The 27,433-nt window shown below is 39.2% G+C and overlaps 1 long non-coding RNA gene across 1 annotated transcript in view; it reads left to right on the plus strand.

Annotated features, from left to right (window-relative positions):
• Positions 1 to 14,147, plus strand: part of LOC138738635 (uncharacterized) — a 57,382-nt gene extending 43,235 nt beyond the window's left edge. The window contains exon 3 of the long non-coding RNA XR_011341639.1: positions 11,489 to 14,147. This is a non-coding gene — a long non-coding RNA (uncharacterized lncRNA). The remainder of the gene's footprint in view (positions 1 to 11,488) is intronic.
• Positions 14,148 to 27,433: the final 13,286 nt, after the last annotated feature.

The following is a 27,433-nucleotide window of genomic DNA, read 5'->3' on the forward strand; positions in this document are numbered from 1 at the left end:
CCCTAGCAGGAGCGATGACCTCAGGATCCCGGGCAGGAGTGGCAACCTCAGGCTCCTGGGCAGGAGCTGGGACCTGGGGCTCTACAATTGTATAATGTCTGGGTGGGTTATGGCGGTGCCCGGTGAAGGGGAGGTGTCGGGGAGCGGCAGTGGGGAGGTGATTTGGGTCGTTTTATATGCTCAATCTGTCGAGCCGGTTTTTTGAGTTGAATTTAATGTCTCAAGGGGTGTTCACCAAAGGTTGGGGCTGGGTACGTCTGACACCTCCTCTGAAGGGCAGAGGTGAACATTTTCTCTCCCAGCACACAAAGAATGTTGAAAGAATGATTAGAGGAGCTCCAGCCTCAGATCGGCTGTCTAGAATCTCTCAAAACTGGTTTCCCTCACACTTAGAATTAACTTTGAAGTTGTGGCACAACAATATCATCAGGAAGCAATTTCAGGTGTTAACAGGGCCTTGCCTGTGGCAGCCTTGTTCATGTCTCAAAACTTAAATGTGTTTGGAACCCACTAAGAGCAACCATCTGTCCAGAAATGACATACCTGTGGTCAATGAGGATGTCTAACTGCTCCAAAATGGCAAATAAACAGAGATTAGAAGCAGGAATAGCTCACTCAGCCTCTTCACCTTACTCCACCATTTCATAAGATCATGGCTAATCTGACTGTATCTTCAACGCCACAATCCAACCTAACCACAAAATCCATGCCTTCCCTGGTTTCTTGAGAACTATCTTCCTCTGCCTTAAAGATTTTCAATGACTCTGCTTCCACTAGTCCTTGTGGAAGAAACTTCCAAAGGTTCTTCACCCACTGACCTCACCTCATTTCATCTTTGGATGGAGGTTGTGATCTTTTAGCTCTGAGCAAGTGTGGAGATGGACTCCACTCTGCTCTTTGGCCCATCACCCTGGTCACAACCTCACCTTGTTTTTATCTTCAGAATGAAGTGTAGCACCTTCAGGTTCAAGAGCACCATTTTTCCAATGGCTGTCGGGATCTTGAATCTTCCCTGACTACCCTCACCATAAACTACTTTGGGACCACAGAAAGCCCTGTCTGAACTATTGAAAGGGTACTTTTTTTCTTGTACAAACTGTAATTGTGAATATTTATTGATCTATCTATTTTTATTATCTCTTTCTGCATGGGGTAATTTAATAGAAACAATTGTAGTTTTACATTATAAAATGTGCCTGTTTGTCAGCAGCAAGTAAGAATTTTGGTACATTGTATCTGGGAGAATAGCAATAAACTGATAGAAAACATAGAAAACATAGAAGATAGGAACAAGGATACCTTACTGCAGCTGTACAGGGCCTTGGTGAGACCCTACCTGGAGTATTGTGTGCAGTTTTGGTCACCTTATCTAAGGGAGGATGTTCTTGCAATGGAGGGAGTGCAGAGGTGATTCACCAGGCTGATACCTGGAATGGCAGGAATGACTTATGAGGAAAGATTGCACAAATTGGGATTGCACCCATTTGACCCTTCGAGCCTGCTCCGCCATTCAACGAGATCATGGCTGATCTTAAAGTTCAGTACCCCATCCCCACCTTCTCTCCGTAACCTTTAATACCCTTATACTGAAGAAATAGATCTAATTCCCTCTTAAATAGATTTAATGAACCTGCCTCTACTGCCCTCTGTGGCAATGAATTCCACAGATTCACCACCCTCTGGGTAAAGAAATTCCTCCTCATCTCGGTCCTAAATGGTTTGCCTATTATCCTCAAACCATGGCCCCGGGTTCTGGATTTTCCCATCATTGGAAACATCCCATCTGCATCCATTCTGTCCAGTCCTGCCAGAATTTTATAGGTCTCTATGAGATCCCCTCTCAATCTTCTAAACTCCAGCGAGTGCAATCCCAATTTGTGCAATCTTTCCTCATAAGTCATTCCTGCCATTCCAGGTATCAGCCTGGTGAATCACCTCTGCACTCCCTCCATTGCAAGAACATCCTCCCTTAGATAAGGTGACCAAAACTGCACACAATACTCCAGGTAGGGTCTCACCAAGGCCCTGTACAGCTGCAGTAAGGTATCCTTGTTCCTATACTCAAACCCTCTTGATATGAAGGCCAGCATACCATTTGCCTTTTTAACCGCCTGCTGTACCTGCATGCTCGCCTTCAGAGACTGGTGTACAAGTACCCCTAGGTCTCTCTGCACTTCCCCATCTCTTAATCTATTGCCATTCAAACAGTAATCTGCCCTCCGGTTTGTATTACCAAAGTGCATAACCTCACATTTATCCACATTGTAGTGCATTTGCCATGTATCTGCCCAGTCCCTCAATTTATCCAAATCACACTGGAGCTTCCTGACCCCCTCTTCCGTGCACAAAACCCCTCCTAGCTTAGTGTCATCTGCAAATTTGGAGATATTACATCCAATCCCCTCATCCAGATCATTAATGTAAATTGTGAACAGCTGTGGCACTCCACTGGTCACCGCCTGCCACTCAGAAAACGAGCCATTTATCCCAACTCTCTGTCTTCTACCTGCCAGCTAGTTCTCAATCCACATCAATACTTTGCCCCTAATCCTATGAGCCTTGATTTTGTAAGCCAGTCGTTTATGCGGGACCTTATCGAAGGCCTTTTGGAAGTCCAGGTACACCACATCCACTGGCTCTCCCCCATCTATTTTACCTGTCACCATCTCAAAGAATTCCAATAGATTTGTCAAGCACGATTTACCTTTTGTAAATCCATGTTGGCTCTGTCCGATCCCTTCTCTGCTAGTCATATGCTCCGCTATTACATCCTTAATAATGGATTCCATCATTTTGCCCACTACTGATGTAAGGCTCACCGGCCTATAATTCCCTGCTTTTTCTCTACCCCCCTTTTAAATAGTGGGGTAACATTAGCTACCCTCCAATCCATGGGTACTGATCCTGAGTCTATCGAGTTCTGGAAAATAATTCTTAAAGCATCTGCTATCTGAATGGCCACTTCCTTAAGTACCCTAGGATGCAGATTATCAGGCCCTTGGGATTTATCTGCCTTCAATTCCATCAATTTCCCCAAGACCATGTCCTTAGAGATACTGATTTCTTTCAGTTCCTCCCTTGCATTAGTCTCTATGTTTCCCAACATCCTTGGGAGGTTATTTGTATCCTCTCTTGTAAAAACAGAACTAAAGTAAGAATTTAATTGGTTTGCCATTTCCTTATTCCCAATTATATATTCCCCTGATTCTGACTGCAAAGGACCTACTCTGGATATCACCAATCTTTTCCTCTTGACATATTTATAAAAGCTTTTGCAGTTGGTTTTTATATTTGCCACAAGCTTACTTTTGTAATTTATTTTTGCTCTCTTGATTAATCCCTTTGTCCTCCTTTGGTGCATCTTGAACTGCTCCCAGTCTTCGGTTGTGGTACTTTTTTTGGCCAATTGATATGCTCTCTCTTTGGACCTAATGCTGTCTCTAATTTCCCTTGTTATCCACGGTTGAGTCACCTTTTTTGGTTTATTTTTATTCCAAACCGGTATAAATGATTTTTTTCAATTTCTCCATTAGATCTGTGAATGCTTTCCATTGTCTATCCACAGTCAACTCCCCCATAAACACCACCCAATCAATCTTACTCAACTCCCGTCTCATACCATCATAATTCCCTTTATTTAAATTCAGGACCTTAGTCTCGGTTTTAATTTCATCACTCTCCATGTCAAGTGAGAATTCGATCATATTGTGATCGTTCCTACCCAAAGGGCCTCGTACAACAAGATTGTTGATTAGCCCTTTATCATTGCATAATACCCAATCTAAAATGGCCTGCTCCTGAGTTGGTTCCTCGACATATTGGTCTAGATAACCGTCCCGTAAACATTCAAGGAATTCCTCCTCCTCAGTATTTTTACTAATTTGGCTAGTCCAATCTATATGCAAATTAAAGTCTTCCATGATGACAGCTGTTCCCTTATTGCTCGCTTTTCTAATTTGATCATGTACATGTCCAAGTGAGATAATGATCACTAGCCATCTTGTTTTATGTTTACATCACTCTGGTCATGAAAGCAATCTCTTCTGAATCCCCTGCAAAGGGGGGGGGGAAATAATGGTGATGTGTGCAACACTTCCCTCCCACCCCCACCCCCCTAACCCACCCCCCCCACCGAAGATCCCCAATTCTAGCAAACCCACAGCAGATACCCTATGCCTGGTGCCTACTGGCAACATGCTGGAGGCCTGTTTATTTCCTGCCCTCTAATCTGCTCATGGCTCCAAGACTCTATTCCAGACTCAGCAATCCAGCTGGACGGTCTTTATCTCCTTCAGGGCAGACAGAGATGCTGCTCTTCTGGCAAGGCTTGAGGAGGGGTACTAGACAATTTCATCAATGAGAACTGGTGCATTAATATCTCTGTTTTGAAGACCTTCTGCTCAGCAGAGTTAGAGTATATCTGCCTAGGAAAATCTTGGCCATGCTGATTGCCACATTCCGCCTTCGGCTAATGAAGGTGTGGCCATAAAGGAGATTGACAGTGCCATCTGTGATGCCCAGATGTCCACCCTTAGGGTGCCATGACTGATGCTGGGGACTTCAATCACACCAACCTGAAAATGGTCGTACCATGGTTTCAACTTTGCCACCAGACAACATCATGGACCTGATGCATATAAGACTGCACCTTGCCCCCACCTTGGTTACTCAGATCACATACATGTCCTACTAACCCCAGCATATAGACCACTGGCAGAGCAAACTAGTTCAGTTTGTAGGGAGAACATAACATGGCTGGGGTATATGGGGGGGGGGGGGGGGGCGTGGTGGAGGTAGGGAGGGGCCACAGCAGCACCGCAAGACTGCTTTGAGACTACGGACTGGAGCTGTTTCAGGGAGGCAGCCATCTACAATGGTCATGTAAATATCGAGGAGTACACCAGCTCATTGACTGGCTACATCAACAAGTGCATTGAGGCTGTCACTAAGATCAAATCTTCACAACCAGAGCAAACCAGAAACAATGTAGAGGTCCAAGCCCTTCTCATAGCTGGTGATGCTGCCTTCAAGACAGGGGATAGGATGGCACTAAGAACACCCAGAGTTGAAGTCTCCTGTGCAATCCAGAAGGTAAAATGAGAGTATGGATTTAAGATCCACAGTCTTCAATGTGAGACCAGCAATACGAGGCACGTGGCAAGGGATCAAAACTATAATGGATCACAAGTCAACCTTATGAGTTAAGGACAATGATGTCTCCCATCTGGACAGACTGAACATCTTTCATATATAGTTTGATGAGAAGAATAGGATGATGCCAAAGAAAGGTCCATGTCCCTCTGAAGAATGGGCTCCCTGCATAGCCACGTCCGAGGTGAAGAGAACCCTATCCAAGATGAACCCACACAAGGCAGCGGTACTAGGTACAACATACCTGGTTGGGTACTGAAGGACTGAACAGACCAATTGACGGAGGTCTTCATGGACATCTTCAACATCTTACTGCAGCAGTCCATCAACTCCACAAGGTTCAAGACAGCCATCATCATCAAGAAGGTGACAATAACAGGCCTCGATGTCTGCCACCATGTGTCATTCACCTCCCCCATTATGAAATGCTTTGAGCATCTGGTAATGGAACGGATCAAAGCACACTTTCCTGAGACACTGGACACATTTCAATTTGCCTATAGAACAAACCGTTCCACAGACTATGCTGTAGCCTTGTGTTAGAGAGTTCTGTGTTGTGTATTGGCCTATGTGTTGTGTGGTTTTATGTTAAAAAGTGACAGTTTGCCTCAGGGAGCCAAGGTGAAGGTGGACTGCTGAGAGAGTGGGAGACGGACTGAGCATGTGGAGAAAATTATCTCAAAATTTCTGGACTTTGATGATAAACCACCACTGGGGGTGCTGTGGAGTGGAAGAAGGCCCAGAGCATGAGTCATGGTCTGGAGGACAGTTAAGAATGTTGGGATTTCAAAAAGGGATGAACATTCCGAAGGCAGCCAGAAGGATCTGGACCAAGCCAGTTGTTCCTCTCTCTGCAAGCAACACAAGACAACTTCGAATTTTGTGCTCTCTCTCTCTCTCTCTCTCTCTCTCTCTCTCTCTCTCTCTCTCTCTCAAGGATCTTTTGGCTTCAGTTTACCAAACAAACTGAATTTTGTTTATGATCTTTGCTTCAGTTGAGATCGAAGTTTTTTGAGTCTTGTGTGTTTTTGTTTGTTTTGTGTCTAAGTTTTTCTGTGGGCTGGTTGGAACTGTAGCTTAGACTTTGATATGTTATATTTAGGCTGGGGAATTTATTAGTTTTACACTGTTATAGGAATTTGCATAGTAACCAGTGGGCATTGTTATAAAAGGGGGGGGATTTTGAATTAAAGTTTGAAGGTGAATTTTTGTTAATAAAGTAATTGTTCATCTTTACCCCTGAGTGATATGCCTTCTTTGTGATTGTTTGTTTGATCTTGTAACACCTTGTCACTTCACTCCATTCTAACCCACCTGGAGAACAATGCCTCATATGCCAGGCTGCTATTCATTGACTTCAGATCAGCATTTAACATGATCATTTCCCAGAGACTGGTGGAGAAGCAGTCCTCACTGGGATTCAACACCCCTCTATGTAACCGGATTCTGGACTTCTTAACGGAAAGACCATAGTCGGTCCGGGTCAGTGGCAGAATGTTGAGCACAGGCACTCCTCAGGGTTGTGTGCTCAACCCATTCCTGTTCATGTTTCTGACCCATGACTGCATCTCCAGATCCAGCTCCATCAGTGTTATCAAGTTTGCAGATGACACAACAGTAATTTGCCTCATCGTACTACAGACGTGAAATGGTGCAAGAGTAACAACCTGAGTCTCAATGTGGATAAAATGAAGGAGATGATCGTGGACTTCAGAAAAACCAGGAACAATCACCCTCCGTTATAGGGTGGAGAGCATCAAGTTCCTTGGAGTTCACTTAACTAGTGACCTTTCATGGACACTCAACATCTCACTTGTTAGGAAGGCACAATAGTGACTGTACTTCCTGAGAAGACTGAAGCAGGCAAGGCTAATTATGTTATGTTAGCATTCTATGGGAGATCTATCCTGGCCATCTGCATCACTGTGTGGTATGGTTGCTGCACAGAAATGGATCTGAGCTCAATCCGCAGGACCATAAGGGTGGCAAAGAGGATAATTGGAAGCTCCATCTCCCCCATCAATGGGATCTACTGGGATCGTTGTCTGAAGAGGGTGTGTAAAATCATTGAGGACCCCTTCCACCCTCCACACAACATCTGCTCCTGTCATGGAAGAGATACAGGAGTATCAGATCAAGCACCATCAGACTGAGGAACAGCTTCTTCTCATAGGTAGTGAGAATACTGAACGACCTAAGGAACTGCTCATACTAACCATCTGAGACTCTCATATTCATGAAAAAAAAATTATTTATTTGTATAGGTGAAATATTTGTCCTGCATATGTATTGTTTGTCTGTATTTGAGTTATGTCTGGTTTGATGTCTGTGTGTTTTGTTGGGTTGTACTTGTACAATCAGATAACAATAAACCTGACTTGACTTGACTCATCCTATGGCATCAGTGTCTGAGATGGTACCATGTGCAATGACACAAATGCATTCTGTCATCATTATCATCAATATCTTCTAACCTTTTCAGTATCCTCTCTTAATTAATGTGCATATGTGTGTAACAGGTTCGCATAGAGGGAAGAAAAAGAGAGTTGTTTTCCAGCATTTATTCACTCCCATTAGAAGACAAAACAACACAACCATTGCCTTCTGGGTTTTCTTCCATTTTTTTTTGCCTCCTTTCTCCCTTAGCAAGGTAACAAGCAGTGTCTGAGACAGGAAGAGAGGGGCTTAGGAGGTGGACAAGAGTTGTGCACCACCGAACTCATTCCCACCGGAAACATTATTAAATACAAGTAACTCATTGAGATAAAATTCACAAATAAGAATTGAGAATAGAAATCATTAAAAAGCATTTTTAACTCTGTTCTACATGCGTGGGTACAGATTCTCTTCTGGGGAGAAAGAAAATGATGGCCTGCAATTACAAACCAGAAGATAAATGCAGCTTCGATTGCAGCCATGACACTTGAACACAGCAGTTGAACACAGTGAAGATGCTAGTGAACCACCAGCACAGTGTGTATTGAGACTGTCCACTTTTGATCAATTACATTGTTGATGGGCTTGGCTGTCAGATTGCAAATTGCTCTTGCTGTTGATTTGGCTTAGGGTTCTGTGTCCCTTTTGCTTATTAGCTGCAGAATTGTTCCCCCTAGGAAGTTAGGTGCTGAACTTGAATGACACCCTCCTATTCAGGTAGGCACCCCCCTATTCTTTGCCCTCTTTGCCAAAATGGGGACATTGACCTTTTTGTTATCATCCTTTTGAAGACATAATTTCTATGTTGGTGGCGAGGGGACAGAATGTCAATGGTGGCATATAGATTAGAGTTGGTGTGGGGATATGCTTTTTGTAATGGTTTGTGTGCCTGAACCCATGCACACATTCACATTAATACCAGCATGGAAAGCTGGCATAGTAGCTGAGTGAACTCACTTTGACATGTACATTAAGATCAGTGTGCCTTTAAATTCTGAAGCTCTTCTGTAATTGATGCAAAGAAAATTGTTGGCAGCTGCATAACTTAAAAGGTGGTCTTGTCAGGATCACACAGGCCCTGCTTTTGTTCATGTTTTTGAACTTAAGTCTCCTAATACTCCCTTTTTACAATTTTTTAATAACAAGGAACCAAGTTAGCATCAACATTAAACACCAGTTAATCACACTAAAATGGGTGAAATTAATTTTTTCCCCTTTGGTTCTTTATTTTCAGCGCTAACCCATCCAGAGAAGCTGTTTCAAAGGTCTAAATGAAATCTAAGAATAACACTCCCCTCTACCTTACTCCCTATCAATCTCAGAAGTTACTGACAGAGAAGTGCAGTAAATTAGAGCAAAGTCTCACATTCCTGAACTTGTATTGATTATTTTTTATGGTAACAGGAACTTATCTATAAGGATTTCTGCAAATTTCCTGACAAAGAGAGGACTAACATGTATCGTTTGTCTGTATGTGTGTTATGCCTGTACGTGTGTTTTTCACACTTCTGCTTCATGGACTGGAAAACACTGCTTTGTCGGGATAAATAAGATGATAAATAAGCTTGATCTTGAATAAATGGCTTTCATTTCATACACCCATTGATCAGAGCAGTGATTTCTGCCACTGCTCTGACAAAGGCATCACAAATCAGGCTGCTTTAAAGTTCAACCTTCCTTTCCATGAAGTGACTGTGCTACATGTGAATAATAGGAGCTCTGATGGTGTCTGGCCTGCTTGGACATCACATATAATATCAGCACTAGATACCAGGATATCAATCTTTAGTGTCAATCTTATCCTTTAGTGTCATAATTTGAATTAAATTCATCTTTTTTTACAGAACATCATATAATTGGAATTAGTACAGCAGTTGAATCATTCAGCCTCGACCATCATTAAATCCCACATGGAGGATGTGTAAAACCTACTTTCATTTCTTTTTAACAGCAGTGCTAATTATCAGCAATTTGTGCAGATTTCCTATCCATCCAGGAATATTTGTGACACTGTTGCAATATCATTACCCTGTCTGCCAGTATAATTTCACTGGTGGATTATTTTAACCACCATATCTGACTCATAGGCAGGAGTTACAATGCTGTTTGTTGGCAGCGAGGCAGAATTACACAGACTCTTTGCCAAAAAATATTTCAATTGCTCTGTACTATCTGGTCATTTTGAAGTTTCATGTTCTGGTAGCATTTAGTCCACTCAGCCCATAACTTCATGTTTTTAAATTTAATTGTATTAAGATAAGAAATAGAAGTTGGAGTAACCCATTTAGCTTGTCATGCCTGCTTTATCATTCAAAAGTTAATCTTTACCTCAATGCCACTTTCATGCATTAACACATATCCCTTGACTCCAAATATCTGGCATCTTGGGCATAGCATCTGACCCCAAAGTTTCATTCTCCTTCGTGTGAAGAAATGTTTACTCATCTTGAACCTGAATGGCATGGCCCTTGTTTCAGACTACGATCCATTGCTCTGACACTGCAGGCAGGAGAAATATCCCTGCACCTGGTCCATCAAGCCTCTCATTCTTACAAACCCAAGAAAGTGCAGGCCCCCTCTGGTCAATGGGAAAGTTCTCTGTCCAAGAGTCAATAAAGTAAACCTTCATTTCACAGACCTTTTCATAAATATATCTCTCTTGGGGGGGCGAGGCAAGATGGCGTAGAGGGCAGACGTGCGATCCCACCCTTCCTCAGCCAGTTTTTTAAGCGCCCGTCTTTTAAGTTTATCTAAGTGATTAAAAGTTGTATCTTTATTTTTGGGAACATTAGTGGGTCATAATGGTAACTAATGTTAAAAAAAAACGAAAGCTCAATTACAGAAGAAACTACCTTTTAAAAGTGCTGAAGAATTGAGGCCTACTTGTTCAGCTGAAGCCACGGAAATGTCATTTGGAACCTCCAAGGCACAGAGAACTCCTGCCAGGCTGAGTATTACACCGGCGCCAATCTTGTCTCCACAAGATGGCGCCAGCATGATGACGAGCTCGGCCGGGTTCGTGATGTCGGACAGGTGGGTGACTTGACTGAGAGAAGAGCCCTTGAGCACGGGCTGCCATCAGGTGAGCCAGGAATGCGCAGAATGGCATTGGAAGCTGCCTCTGTGCAGTCCCTGGCCTTGCTGGGCAGGTTCAGTGCTTCAAGCGACCGTGAGTTACTGGACCGCATGTGGGCCGTCGGGTGTGCAGACCCGCAGCTGCACCGGAAAGGGCCCGACAACGTTGGAAGAAGAGGAAGACTTACCTTTAATGAGCAGTTCACGGGAACAGTTGGAGGTGGAGTCTAGAGAAGGTAAGCCTCAAAATGTGGAACTGGAATCTGGAATGGAGTCTGTTTACACAGTCTTGGAAGGGATTGCCTATCAAATGGATAATATGTCTAAACAAATGACTCAAGGATTGTTGGATGTGACAACTAAAATATCTAATATGTCTGAAGATATATCTACAGTTAAGAGGGATGTCAGTAAATGTATTAAATCAGTGGGCAAAGAGATTTTTTTCGGAAGGTTTAGTATTAGAGAGGGCACATAGAGCGTTATGAAAGAAACCGTTACCAGGACAACCACCATGAGCGGTCTTAGTTCGGTGCCTGAACTATCAAGACAGAGAAGTGATATTTCGGTTGGCGGGACAGAAGGCCCAACAAGGTCAATCTCCAATGATAATTCAAAATAACAGAGTATTTTTTTAATACAGATTTGAGTCAAGAAATTATTAGGCGACAACGGGAATTTAATTCGGCTAAAGTAGTACTGTGGCGGAAGGGTTATAAATTTGCTTTTCATTATCCTGCTGTGTTAAAAGTCTTTTATGGTAACTTTCAATCTCAATTTTTTGAGAATGATCATGATGGATTAATTTTTGCTAATTCATTACCAGATTTATGAGGACATGGAAGAGTTTCACCACCGTCACCTAAAAAGAGGGCAAATGGAAATGGAAATGGGCAGAATGGGAAAAATGGAAAGAAAGAGGTTTTAACATAAAGTCAAGATCTGGAACAATAATTGGGAATGGAGTCATTGGGTTGAATATATTTACAGTACTGGATTATATTGATGTGAATTATGTATTTCTGGCTGGGGTGGTGGGTGATTAGCACTGAAATCTTTGATAGTCATCTGCCACTAGTGGGGTTTACCACACCCAATTTTTTTTAGGGCATTACCACCTTTGGGTAGTTTTGTTTGGGGGGATAATTAATTTTTTTTAATATATACTTTCTTTTAAAAAATATTTAGGGGAGGGAGAGTGGTTTTAACTTACTAGAAGGGGAGCGATATTTTGTAGTAAGTGATTATATTGTTAAATTGTAAGGATGTCTAATTTAAAATTTGCAACTTTTAATGTTCACGGGTTAAATAATCCGATTGAGCGAAAGTGAGTTTTGGCATATCAAGAAAATGAAAATTGATATTGCCTTTTTACAAGAAACACATTTGACTGAAAAAGAACAGGGATACATTCAGAAGAAAGAAAGGGATGTAGCAATTTTAATTCATAAGAATTTGTCTTTTGAGTTGCAAACTACAGAAGGGAATTCTGGAAGGGTTTTAAAGGTGAATTGTAAAATTTTTACTGAATCTTGGACTTTGCTTAATGTTTATGCACCTAACGTGGATGATGAGTGTTTTATTTCAGATGCTTTTTTGTTATTAAATCAAGCTAATGAAAATATTTTAGTTGGGGGAGATTTTAATTGTGTCTTGGATCCTTTGTTGGATAGATCCCCAAAAAGTATAAAGAAATCAAAGATGGTGATACAAATTGGGGCCTTGATGATGGATATAAATTTGGTGGATATTTGGAGAAGGGTTAATCCTACAGAGAAGGATTTTTCTTTTTATTCGTCTCGACATGATTCATTTTCAAGAATAGATTTTTTTTAGTATCGGCACATTTACAAGAAAGGGTATTACAGGCAGAATATAAAAGCAGGGTTATATCAGATCATTCTTTATTATTTTTTTCTTATGTAAGTTCAGAAGTGGTACGTTCATCTTATAGATGGAGATTTAACACAATGTTGTTGAAAAAAACCAGAGTTCGTTATCTTTGTTAAAGAACAGATTACTTTTTTTTGTCCGAAAATGCTAATTCAGTAAAAAGTCATTTGTGTTATGGGATGCATTAAAAGCTTATTTAAGAGGACAGATTATTAGCTATACCACTAAAGTTAAGAAGCAGAATATGGCAGTAAGTTTATAATTAGAAAAGCAAATTGATGAATTGGAGAAGGAATTTCAGAAGGAAGTGACAGAAGATAAAAAAGTGGCTTTGACTAGATTGAAATTGCGTTATAATACGTTGCAGACTTATCAATTTGAATGTTTAATTAATTGATCTAAGCAGCGTTATTATGAGTTGGGTAAGAGGGCACATAAGGTACTTGCATGGCAGTTAAAGAAGGAACAGGTTACATGGATTATTAATGCTGTAAAAAAGAATTCAACAGTTACCTATAAACTTCAGGAAATTAATGACCAGTTTTATTCATTTTATAAAAACTTATATACTTCTGAGGGGAAACAGGATAGTGGTTCTATTGATTCTTATTTATCTAAGTTAACGTTATCAGCATTAGAAGAGGAGGATGTTACGGATCTGGAAGCTCCGTTTACAGAATTAGAGATTAAGGCGGCTATGTTGGAAATGCCCAATGGGAAGTCACCAGGTGACAATGGGTTTTCAGTGGAATTTATAAAACTTTTTATGAAGATTTATCTTCGGTGTTTGAGGAGGTATTACAACAAGTGACTGAACAGCATGATTTACCAGAATTTTGCTCTAGTGCTTTAATTACTGTAATCCCAAAAAAAGATAGAGACCCATTGAAAGTGTCTTCGTATAGACCTATTTCTTTATTGAACGTTGATTATAAAATTATAGCAAAAGTGTTAGCAAATCGACTTGCTAAGTATTTACCTAAATTGATACATGTTGATCAAACAGATTTTCTTAAAACTAGAAATGCTTCAGATAATATTCTTCGATTGATTAGTTTGATCAATGCATATTGACAGCAGCCCAACCATCCAATGGTGGTTGTGGTTGATGCGGAAAAAGCCTTTGATAGGTTCGAATGGGATTTTTTATTTAAAGTATTGAAAAAGTTTAAATTTTGCCATTTTTTATTGGTTGGGTTAAAGCTTTATATACAAACCTGACTGCTAGGGTGGTGATAAATGGTCAAGTTTCATCATTGTTTAAATTGATGCGTTCAACTCAACAAGGTTATCCATTGTCACCAGCTCTGTTTGCATTGGCTCTTGAACCGTTATCTTAAACAGTAAGGCAGAATGAACAGATAAGAGGGATGAAAGTTATGGATGAAGAGTATAAGATTAATTTATTTGCAGATGATGTTTTGATATATTTAATAAACCCAGAACAATCATTGCCACATTTGGGAGAATGTTTATTACAATATGGAACATTACCTGGATATAAAGTTAACTGGGACGACAAGAGTGAAATTTTGCCAGTTGGAGAAGAATATAAAAATATTATAAAACTGAAATGGTCTGATAAAATTAAATATATTGGGAATAATTGTAAATACTGAGTATCAATCTTTATATGTTAAATTATGTTCCATTATTAAAAAAGATTAAAGCAGATTTAATTAAGTGGAAAGATCTTCCGTTAACTTTAATTGGTTGAGTTAACTGTATTAAGATGAATATTTGTCCTCGTATTCAATATTTATTTCAATCAATACCATGTTCTCTTTCAAAGAGTTTCTTCCAGGATTTAAATAAAGTTATGAGAGAATTTTTATGGAAAGGTGAACTACCAATGGTAGCATTATATAAACTTACTTGGAAGTATGCATTAGGTGGGCTTCAATTACCTCATTTTCAAAATTATTATGAAGCAGCCCAGTTGAAATTTATTAGTAGACTGATGGATTTGGACCAGCCCTTGAGTTGGGCTAAAGTTGAGATGGCTTGTATTTCTGAAGTTGAGGTGTATCAATTTATATTTCGATGGAATATAAATTTGTTGAGGGAATATAATATGCCGATATTAAAACATCTATTAAAATTATGGATAAAAAAATAAGATTTTAGGTCAAAAGGTAAATTGTCAATTTTAACTCCATTATATCATAACCAGCTTATTTCTTTTTCAATGTTTAATAGTCATTTAAAGAGTTGGGATTCTAAGGGTATAAAAACATTACAGGATTGTTTTGTAGAAGGACAGTTTATTTCTTTTAATCAATTGAAAGAGCATTTTGATATTGTTGAAAATTCTTTATTTGTTTATTATCAAATTTGATCTTTGGTGAAAAATATGTATGGTAGAGAGATGATTTTACCTATATTGACAGAATTCATCTTTGATCTCTTCTATACCAAAAAGGGGTTATATTTCTGTTATGTACCAAGTATTACAAGACAATATGGATAAGTCAGAATGGGAGAAATCTAAGCTTAAATGGGAAAATGATTTAGCTTTTGTTTTTCCTGAAGACTACTGGGCAGATACGTGTCATGATAGTGTTACTAAATTGACGAATGTGTGATACGGAATGGTTAATTATAATTTTCTACATCAGTTGTATTTAACCCCAGAAAAATGGAAAAAATATGGTTTTAGCAATTCAAATTCTTGTTTTAGATGTGGTGTATGTACTGGAACTTTTTTACATGCTGTTTGGTCTTTTGTGCATGTACAACCATTCTGGGATGAAATTAAGTTAATTTTGGAAAAATTATATAATTTTAAGTTACCATTAGATCCATCTATTTTTTTAATGGGTTATATGATTCCTTTAAAGGGATTAGGGTTGGATAAATTTCAAATTGCATTTATATATTTAGCATTGTCTGTCGCTCGAAAATGTGTAGCAAGTACATGGAAAGATAATATAGTGATTAATATAATGCAATGGCATAATGAATTGAAAGCTTGTATTGTTATGGAAAAAATTACATATAATCTGCATGGCAATTATTCTTTTTTTGTTAATAAGTGGTTACCATATTTGGAATATATGCATTTAGATATATTTTGATTTATTATATACTTTTAGTTTCTGTTTATATATTTTTAGCTCTCCTTAAGAGAGTGGCTGATGGGGTGGGGATTTGATTTAATTTTTTTTCTTTCTTTTTGTTTTTTTATTTTATTTTAAAAAAATATATATTCATATAAAATTCTCTTTATAGAATGTATTGTGTATTACTATTAATGATTCTTCAAATAAATAAAGTTTAATAAAAAAAATATCTTTCCTAAAGAATGGATGCAAAACTAATGCATAATATTCGAGGTCTGTTCTGCGCGACCCAATATATTTACAGTCTAGTCAATAAAAGTCAACCTTGCATGTTGCTTCCAGATTGCTTGCTGTACCTATATGTTAATTTTCAATTATTTGTCTACAAGGACACCCAATCCCTCTGATCACCAATATCTTACAACTTTGCAATTCTAAAATATTTTGCTTTCCTATATTTTATCAAAATGGGTGCCATCATACTTTTCCACATTCACCTCGCTGCAATGAGCTATTTCAGGCAATTCTGGCATTTATTGTCCATTATTAATTGCATGTGAACTGAGGGGGCATGAAGGGTTTCAGATTTCAGATTCAGATTTATTGTCAGAGTGCATACATGACATCACTTACAACCCTGAGATTCCTATCAATAACTCCAAAGACTAGAAGTTACCTGACTGAGTAGCTTTTATCACCATAAACAGAAGGCATGTCTCATGTTGCTGACCCAAGACCTGAGCTTGTTCTGGGGGAGGGGTTATAGCATTGCCACCTTTATTAGGGGAATCAAGGGGGAGGAGCCACAGGTACAATCAGCAAGAGGTGGGCCAGCCATGCATATACATACAATAATACAGTGGTTCCACCACAACAACATACATGTAATCAAATAAAGAAATATAAACAAACTCACTGAGCAATACAGAGAGAAAAAAAAATCAATAAAATGCAAAAGTAAGAGCTCTTAATTGAGTCCCTGATTGAGTTTGTGTTGAGGAGTCTGATAGTGGAGGAATGGAGAGGTTATTATATTGGTCAGGATGACATAGAACCATAGAACATTACAGCACAGAAACAGGCCTTCAGCCCTTCAAATTTTTCTGCCTCGTCATACTGACCTGTACTTAGTCCATAGCCCTGAAAACTGCTCCCATCTGTGTACCTGTCCAAATTCTTAAAATTGAACTCGCATTCACTACATGCACTTGTTCCACTCTCCCACCACTCTCTATGTAGAAGTTTCCCTTTATGCTCCCATTAAACTTTTCCCCTTTCACCTTTAACCCACACTCTCTGGTTTGTTTCTCACCTGTCCTCAATGGAAAAGGCCTATCTATATTTAATCATAATTTTATATCCTCTATCAAATCTCCTTTCATTCTTCTACACTCTTGGGAATGTCCTAATCTGTTTAACCTTTCCCTGTAACTCAGTTCTTGAAGTCCAGGCAACATCTGAGTAAATTTTCTCTGCACTCTTTCTATCTATTGATACCTTTCCTGTAGTTATGTGACCAAAACTGCACACAATACTCCAAATTTGGCCCCATAATGTCTTAAACAATCTAACATCCCAACTCCTATACTCAATACTTTGATTTATGATGGTCAATAAGCCAAAAGTTCTCTTTACAACTCTACCTACCTGTGGTGCCACTTTCAGGGAATTATATATCTGTATTCTCAGATGCCTCTGTTCTTCCGCACTCTTCTCTGCCCTAACATTTACCATGTATGTCCTTTCTTGGTTTGTCCTTCCAAAATGCAACACCTCACACTTGTCTGCATTAAATACCATTTGCCATTTTTCCAGCAGATCCAGATCCCTCTGTAAGCTTTGCAAATTTTTCTCAGTGTCCACAATCTTAGTGCCATCTGCAAACTTGCTGATCCAATTTTTCCACATTATCATCCAGGTCATTGAAATTGATGACAAACAACAATGGTCCCAGCAACAATTCCTGAGGCACACCATTAGACACAGGCCTCCAGTCTGAGAGCCAATCATCCACCACCACTCTCTGGCTTCTCCCGTATAGCCAATGTCAAATCCAGTTCACTACATCACCATGAATACCAAGCTTTCTGACTAACCTCCCATGTTGGACTTTGTCAAAGTCCATGTAGACAACATCCACAGCCTTTCCTTCATCATCTATCCTGGTAAACCCCTCAAAAAACTGTTTGGTTAAACACAACCGACCATGCACGAAGCCACTTTGACTATCCCGAATCAGCCCTTGGCTAACCAAATACCGGTACTTGTATATCCGATCTCTTAGAATACCTTCCAATAATTTACCAACTACTGACGTCAGGCTCACCAGCCTATAATTTCCAGGGTTAATCTTGGAGCCTTTCTTAAACAATCCTCCTGCACCACATCCGTGGCTAAGGACTTTTTAAATATATCTGCCAGAGCCTCTGCAATTTTTACACTAACCTCCCTCAACGTCTGAGGGAATATCTTAACAGGCCCTGTGGATTTATTCACCCTTATTCACTTTAAGAAACCAAGCACTTCCTCCTCTTTAATCTGTATCAGTTCCATGACCTCACAGCTTGTTTTCCTTGTGTCCCTATACTCTGTGCTAGTTGCCTGAGTAAATACTCAGTCTATAATACAACCCCATGAGTGTGGTCATACCTTTTCCACTCCTCAGCTCCACCCATATAGACATCATCCATAGGCCAGGCTAGGTTAGAATGGCAGATGATATCTCCCTGAAGGATGTCAGCAAACCAAATCATATAAATAGCAAGATTATTGGAATACAAAGATAGCTCAGTAAGTAAGAACTTGTATTTTAGTAGTTAGAACATCAATTACAAAAATACACACGAAATCTTTGAAGAATTTCAGCAGCTGTAAAAATATTTGCAATTGAAAAAACATACAAATCAAACTAAACCTCTAAAAGCATTTTGTGGTCGGGTGGAACCAGCCCTCTCCAGAGAAAAGAAAAAAAAAGTGTGAAAAACAGAGCTCAATAAACATAAAATACAGGAAGAGAAAGATAAAGTTACAGAGAAGAGACAGAAGATGACACCCAAAAGAGAAAAAGTAAGAATAACAGTGAAAAGGGAAGAAGAAAATTCACTGGAGAAGAAAGAAGGCCTTACCTGCACGTCGGAGCAGAGAGCCACCGTGTAGAGGAGCGGCCGATCTCCAGTGTTGGTGAGTTCCCAGAGGAGTGGTGTCGTCCCGACTGGCGGACTTCAAAAATGGCTCTCAGAGCCAAGAAAAAGTGCTCAACTGCGCATGCGCAGTGCCAAGTAAAAGAAAAAGTTAATGCTGGCGGGAGGGGGACTCAGCTGAGGAGCGGCCAGCTGAGAGACACCCAGTATCGGGGCATTCGGCTGGGGGAAATAAACAAGAAAGTAGAAAAGAAGAGTGGTGAGAAAGAGAATGAAGGGCTGGAAGAGGATGAACGACAATGGGGCGACCGGCAGGGGGATGACCTGCGGCAGTAGGCCCAGCAATGGGTCGGCCTGCATCAGGGGGCCTAACAATGGGTCGACCTGCAGCAGGAGGCCTAACAACAGGAGACACAGCAGCTGGAGGCCCAGCAAGGATACAGAAGCAGCTCACCAGAGAAGGATGAAGACAGACAGATACAGAGAAGAGAAGAAGACGACACAGACATAGATACAGACACAGAAGAAGAGGAGGAAGAAGACCAAGAATTTCAAAGGAGAAGCTAAAATAGAAGGACAAAGTTTAGATAAAGCCTTTTTCGAAGAACAAATGAAGTCGTTAAAAGAATGGCTATCATTAGAATTTAGTTCAATCAAAAGAAAAATGAAAAGAGCTGAAGACAGAATGCAAAGCTTTGAGTTGGTCATGACTGAAATAGGGAAAAGAGTAGAAAATGTGGAGGAACAAGAAGCTGCTGTAGAAATGGAGATAAATGATTTAAGAGGGAAGTTGGAAGAGAGCGGAAAAAAAATTAAAGAGACACAAGATTTATTGTCACAAAAAAATTGGAAAACTATAGTAGGCGAAACAACATAAAAATAGTGAGCCTGAAAGAAGGTAAAGAAGGGTCAGATATGAAAAAATTTATAAAAGGATGGATCCCGAAGGTGCTGGGAATGACAGCTTCACATGAAAAAATAGAAATCGAAAGGGCGCATAGAGCGCTAGTACTGAAACTGCCACTACATCAAAAACTGAGATCCATATTGGAAAAATTTCTAAGATATACAACAAGAGAAAACATACTGGAGCAGGCAAGAAAGAAGGTTAGAGAAAACAATAAGCCATTGGAATATAAGGGACAAAAAATGTCCCTTTTACTCGGACATAAGCTTCAAACTTTTAAAGAAGAGGAAGGAATTCAACATGGTGAAAACAATCTTATGGAAGAAAGGGTATAACTTTATATTAAGACATCCAGCAGTACTCAAAGTATTTATTCCTGGGGAACAGAATAGACTGTTCTCAGGCCCAAAGAAAGCCCAAGAATTTGCTGAACATTTGCAGGACAGGAGAAGAGTGGAGGAGGAGTGACAAGAAGGATGAAAATATACAAAAATATGTAAAAATATAAAGTAAAGATAATGTATATATAAAGATTTAAAGATGGATAAGAGAAGGGGAAGAAGGGAAAAAAGAGAGAGAGAGCTTTGTTATGTATAGGAAAATAGTGTTCTCTGGGGGGTCTGGGGGGGAGAATAATGGTCACTGTGAAATCGGTTGACGCTTGCGAGTAAGTTTGCAAACCGAATGGAAAGGGGAGTGGTGGTTGCCATCAAGGGACAAAGGGCAATCCAAGGAGGGGAGGTTCATGTTAAAGGGTTATTGCTTGTGGGGATTGTTGGGGTATTTCATGTCTTAAGTGCGTTGTCATATATTGAGATTAAAAAGGAAAACTTAAAAAACAGTAATGGAAAAAAGGAATGGAGGTGGTGAAGGGCAGAAAAGAAGTGAAAATAAAGACATAAAATGGCCACGTTGGACTATATGACTATAAACATTAACGGAATATATAACCAAGTTTAAGTGTATCCCATTGGGGAAAAAAAATCACATATAATTTAAAAGACAAAGTTACAATGTTTGAAAAACATAAACAGAAAGAGCAGGCCTTGGACCACTACCACCTAAAATGATAAGAAGATAAACAGGATCAGATTTAATGTGAATAAGTAGATGATACGTCTTTTTTGTTTGTATTCCTTTTGTATAAAGATATTGTTTTATTGTATTTTATATCATCAATATTTACTGTTTTTGGAGGGGGGTGGGAAGGGGGAAGGGAGGGACGGGGGAGAAAAAGAGGAAATGTCACTGTGAATATTTAAAGAGATGGATCTGTAAATATATTGGTTGATATGGTTCATAGTGCGATAAATAAAGAATTACAAAAAATAAAATAAAAGCATTTCACTTGTATGTTTGCTTGATTAGAGCAGGAATACATCTCTCAGTCCCTTTGGTCTGATCCACCATGTTATAAAATTATGGATCATTTGGTTTTGATCTCTAATCCGCATTCCAGTTCTTCTCTAATGATTTTTATCCACTTGCTTATCAAGAAAATATCTCTGCTTCAAACACCTTCAAAGATTCTTTTTTTCACTGCCCTTTCATGAAGAGTTACAAAGACTCCAGATTCTTATTTCTGTTTAAAATGGGCAATTCTCAATTCTTAGCAAGCAATCATAGCTTAAGAAACTCTCACAAAAGGAAACATCCTCTCCATATCCATCCTGTCAAGATCCCTCATGAGTGTGTATAGCCCCTTTCACTCTTGCATCCCACTAACTGGCTGTTCAGTATCCCGGGATAGGAATGGGGGTTTGGCATTTTACCCTTGACCACTCCTAAATGGGACAGTGAACGGGTTTCACACTTGCAAGGAACCATCCCCAAGGTTAAGACTGTTCTTCCTTCTACCGATAATGTCATGACACAATGAGTGATGGTAGACCTGCCCTAAATCCTGATCAATGTATTAATATCTTATATTTGAACAAAATTAATCATGCCTAATTATAACATAATTAACCTTTATGTACAGTTCGGTATGAGCCCTTCAGCCCCTGTTGTTGTGCCGACCTATATAAAACTTTATAAGGGACTGTGGGAAAGTGCTAGCAATAAATAGCAATAGCTGACAATTTTTAAACAGTGTGGGAAAGTTGGTAGCACTATTGCATACAAATTATAAATACCAAGGGAAAAAGCAACTCATGGAGGGGTTTCTCTGCCGCACGGAATTCTGGAAAGTCAGGTCCGCTATCATCACTTTTTCCAACAGTCTAGAAATTGTATGCTCTAGCACTACCAACTTTCCCATGCTGTTTAAAAATTGTCCGTTATTGCCATTTATTACTGTTTATTTCCTCTCTCTCTCTCTCTCCCACTGTGACATTCCCACAGCAAAGTTTATACCTTCATTTTAATTTTTTCTTCCTTTATGTTCCTGCACTGTCGCAAAAGCTTGGGTCATTTCAATCCCACTATGCAATTGCCCATTCTACCCTTGCCTGATTGCAATGCTGGTGTTCTGCAGACACCGGGGATTGTATTAGGGGTTGAGACTGTCAGTGCCCGCTGTGAGATGATGTCATCTGATGCTGGCGTTGAGATTTTCCTTTTACACTAGACACCTTAAAGGCTGATTGGCCTTTAATTCCTGGGACCACTTGCAAGTGTGAAAGGGGTTTATGTTTTAATTAGGTCTCCTCTTCGTCATATCAGCTCCAGCAGAGACAAGCCCAGTGCAGCAAAGTGGCAATGAGGTAAAAGATGAACCACAATCTCATTATGTTTGAGCAGTCAGTTATGGTTTTAAGACTGCAGGCATGTAATGGCACAATCAAGGAATTTTGCTGCTACACGGACAGTCTAAAAAGGGGTGTGGATGAATTTTGAGTCAATTCTTGCACCACGATTTATCCTGCAGGGCCCCTACAACTTTTTGGAGGAAGCCTGCAGTGTAAATCGTACCAGAAAAATTCGATGACGGTCATTCATTCTACTGCACGTCCAACCCCTGGGACTGTTGCACTCAGGTACTTGCAGTCTAAAAAGGCAGCCAGTGTAAACGACCACACGGGCAGTCATTATGTTAATTTTTTCAGCGATTTTCCCAACATTTCAGTCTAAAATGGCATACTCCTACTTCAGTCTCGAGGCACAATCAAGCATGATTATCAGAATCATGTCGATTTAGTCTTATTACTTTGAATGTTTGTACATGCCTACTCAAACATCAGATAGAAAAGGTTAAAAGTTATGATTGATGGAAACAACTTGTGGTTCAATCTCACTTCCTTTCCTGCAGTGTGAAGGAAAGGTTATTCTGGAGGTCTAGATATTCATTTGTGGTACTTAGTGTACAATTGGCAATGTAAGTGTCTTCTCTTCTTTGGCTTGGCTTCGCGGATGAAGATTTATGGAGGGGGTAAAAGTCCACGTCAGCTGCAGGCTCGATTGTGGCTGACAAGTCCGATGCGGGACAGGCAGACACGGTTGCAGCGGCTGCAGGGGAAAATTGGTTGGTTGGGGTTGGGTGTTGGGTTTTTCCTCCTTTGCCTTTTGTCAGTGAGGTGGGCTCTGCGGTCTTCTTCAAAGGAGATTGCTGCCCGCCGAACTGTGAGGCGCCAAGATACACGGTTTGAGGTGATATCAGCCCATTGGCGGTGGTCACTGTGACAGGCACCAAGAGATTTCTTTAGGCAGTCCTTGTACCTCTTCTTTGGTGTACCTCTGTCATGGTGGCCAGTGGAGAGCTCGCCATATAACACGATCTTGGGAAGGCGATGGTCCTCCATTCTGGAGACGTGACCCACCCAGCGCAGCTGGATCTTCAGCAACGTGGACTCGATGCTGTCGGCCTCTGCCATCTCGAATACTTCGATGTTAGGGATGAAGTCGCTCCAATGAATTTTGAGGATGGAGCGTAACCTTGTGTAACCTTGTGAGAAATATCTCTCTCCCTCTCTTTTCTGCCTTGAGTCCAAAGCAGTTGACAATTCAAATCCATAATGACTCAGTGAATCTAAAGTAAATGAAATTTTGGTACAGATTAACAGTGATTAAATTAAATGGGGTAATAGGTTTCATGGATAACAAGCATCTTCAGTTGTTATCTTCCCTAGTGTGACTATATATGTAAGTAGAAATCAGACGAAGATAGGATTAGATTAAATCTCAAGGCTCTCTCTAATTAAGTGCCTGCCAGCAATTTTCCCTGGGGCTTATCCATGTCTATAGTCACTTAGAAGGTACAGGAGAAGACTGAACAGCCATGAAACTGAATCTTGTAAGAAGTTAATGCTGTTAAAGCACAAATTTAGCAGCGTTTTTTTCATATACAAATCAAAAGTTGCCTGATAGAATGTGTGCCAAGATGTCCCTGCTCATAAGAAATGATTTGAATGTACAAAAGGCCTGGTAGTCATGCTAGGATGAACAATAAATTAAGAAAAAATTGTGATATTTTGGGATACCTTTAAAAAGCTCGTTTGTAGAATTGCTACAGTATGAAGTTATCATGCTTCCTTGTATCGAATAATCTACAATGTAGAACCTGAAATACAAATTAACTGCAATGCACAGGAAGGCATGATTGATTTAGTCTGCATGTAAAGGGCATTAATTCAGTTTGAAGTATATTTCAGCTCTTATCAACAGACAATTATTATAAATGCTCAGGGATGGATCTCTCATACTGAGCCTTCAGCTGGGTTTCTTATGAAGTTTTAAATAAGACTAGGCAACAATATTTTTCAAAAGATTTGCTTCCTGAAAGAAAATTGGAGATTATGATGGGCAACTTCAAGCTGAACACAAAGATAATTTGCTTTAATGCATAGGAAGTTGGAGAAACAATAAATAAACTTTTATTGAATTTAACATCTTTAATCGCATAAAGTACCTTGGAGCCTTTCCGTTTCCTCATCACCACCTTCCCTTCTTATCCATTTCTGTTTTCTTTTTTTGAACACATTGTAAGACAACATTTCTAAAACATAAAATATTTCCACTATTCCCATATCTAAAATTCCTTTAACCCCTAATAGTCCCTCCCCTCTCTGAGTTGACCTTTGTCTCTTGTCGGGCAACCACATCTCCCCTCTTCATTTGGATTTGCGAACCTGCTCGCAAGCGTCAACGGATTTCGCAATGACTGTTATTCTTCCCCACCCAGCCCCCCCAGAAAAGATTTTAATTTTCATATATAACAAAGCTCACTCTCTTAATTCCATCCTTTCTTCCCTTTCTTTCTCTTCTTAGTTCTTACTTATACTTTATTCTTTTTTATATATAGTTTGTTGTCATTTTTGTTCTTGTTATATCTCTTCATCTCTCTGTCTGTTTTGTAGGTGTTCTGCAAATTTTCGTGCTTTTTCCGGATCCGAGAATAGTTTGCCTTGCTGCCCCGGGATAACTATTTTAAGCACCGCTGGATATTTTAACATAAATTTATAACCTTTTTTCCATAGGGTCGTTTTTACTGCGTTAAACTCCTTCCTCTTCTTCAGGAGTTCAAAACTTATGTCTGGATAGAAAAATTTTTTTGACCTTTGTATTCCAGTGGTTTTTTGTCTTCTCTTATTTTTTTCATTGCCTTCTCCAATATATTTTCTCTTGTCGTATATCTTAGGAATTTTACTAGAATGGATCTTGGTTTTTGTTGTGGTTGTGGTTTAGGGGCTAATGTTCTGTGTGCCCTTTCTATTTCCATTTCTTCCTGTAATTCTGGCATTCTTAGGACTCTGGGGATCCATTCTTTTATAAATTCTTTCATATTTTTGCCTTCTTCATCTTCCTTAAGGCCCACTATCTTTATATTGTTTCTTCTATTATAGTTTTCCATTATATCTATCTTCTGAGCGCTCCTGTGTTTCTTTAACTTTTTTATCAGATTCTTCTAATTTCTTTTTTAAGTCATCTACTTCCATTTCTATGGCTGTTTCTCGTTCTTCCACCTTGTCTACTCTTTTTCCTATTTCTGTCATGACCATCTCTAATCTATTCACTTTTTCTTCTGTAATTAAAAAATTTATAACAAACATGTTCATCAAACTGCAAGAAAAGGAGAATGAGGAAACAAACCTAAACAAAAATGGGAACAAGATCTAAACATAAAGAATGAAACATGGGAAAAGCTACACTCCGGAACTAGGAGAAATACAATAAACACGAGGTTACGCATAATACAATATAATTGGTTACACAGGCTATACATCACACCCCAAAAGTTAAATAAATGGGACCCAACAGTATCAGACCGATGTTTTCGCTGTAAAAAGGAAACGGGAACAACAGTACATGCAATTTGGACATGTGAGAAAGTGAAAAAATTTTGGGAAGATCTAAACCAGATATTAAATAAAATCACAAAAAGCAATATACCAAAAAAACCCAGAGATCTTCCTTCTAAGTAATATAAGAAATAAAGAATTTGGACTCGATTTGGATGGAGCACAAAAAAGATTTATTATGATAGCTCTAGCTGTAGCAAAAAAATGTATTATGTCAACCTGGAAATTAGACGACAACTTGAGAATACAACAATGGTACATAGAAATAAATAAATATATTCCATTAGAAAAAATAACATATAATTTAAGAAATAACATCACAATATTCGAACAAATATGGGAACCATACATGAAATACAATAGAGAAATCCTACCATGGACCTCCACCACCTAAAATGACAGAAGGAGAGACAAAGAAATGAACTGACTCAGTATATAAAAGAAAAAGACAAAAATTTCTGTTTATTTTTATTAAGTGACGACATTGTTTAACGGGTTTAATGTATCTTATAGATTGAACTTTGAATAAATGGGAAGGGGGGAGAGGGAGGGAGGGAAGGAGGGGGAAAAAAGGGGAGAAAATGACACTGTATATATTCAAGAGAAAACTATCTATGTTATCTGCACATGTTGAACAACAAATGTGTGCAAATCAGGGTTTGTCTTGGTTACCAATTTTACCACCGAAGTAGAGCTCATAGGTGTCTTAGTAAGTGCAGCCATGCTGCATCTTTGAGCCTTAAGCAATACTCGCCACAAATATAACAGAACGTATCACAGCTATTGTGACATTGACAAGACATTTCTGCTGTATTGAATCTTCCTAAAGACAATAAATGCTATGCTATGGTTAAGAACATGTGCATCAGCATGTGTTCAATCTATAATCAATGTAATGCACAGCACCTGTATATATGATCTACTTTCATAGCTTGTCTGCATCCATCCTGACTAAGCATGCCCCAGGCCTAAGATAACATTTGCATGTCACCTGCACTGAGTGCATGACCCAGCATATTTGGTCGGACCAAAACAGCTTGCTCTGTGCGAAATATACTAGTAGACTTAAAATATGACAGGAAATCCCAAAAATAGGTTGTATTTAAAAAATAGCAAGTGACAGGAAAGATTTTAGGTAATTTTTGTGACGAGCAGCCCAAAATCCATAAAACCCAAAAGTGTTCAGGAAGCAAAATCTTTGTTGTCCAATGTCATTATTAATACAAATATGTAAGATTATTTGAATCTGTAATCCTTGCTTTAGTACTTCTTTTGGATAATATCCATAATTGTGTTCCATAGAAAACAAATCAATGAAACAGAATTAAGAATACCAATGTTACTAACCTAGATCTTTTAAAAAAATGTAATCTTTTTGATACCATTTCCATTAAAATACCAAAGTGACTCTTTGAAAATTAGGAGGCTTAATACTTAAATGATTTTCAGCAAGTCTTGTTTAAATTTGCCCTTATTTTCCTCCAGGCAGCCTTTTAAATAGGTCAACAGATTTCATCCATTAACCATTAATAA

This window comes from Narcine bancroftii, chromosome 7, assembly GCF_036971445.1.
Source record: "Narcine bancroftii isolate sNarBan1 chromosome 7, sNarBan1.hap1, whole genome shotgun sequence".
Lineage (NCBI taxonomy): Eukaryota > Metazoa > Chordata > Chondrichthyes > Torpediniformes > Narcinidae > Narcine > Narcine bancroftii.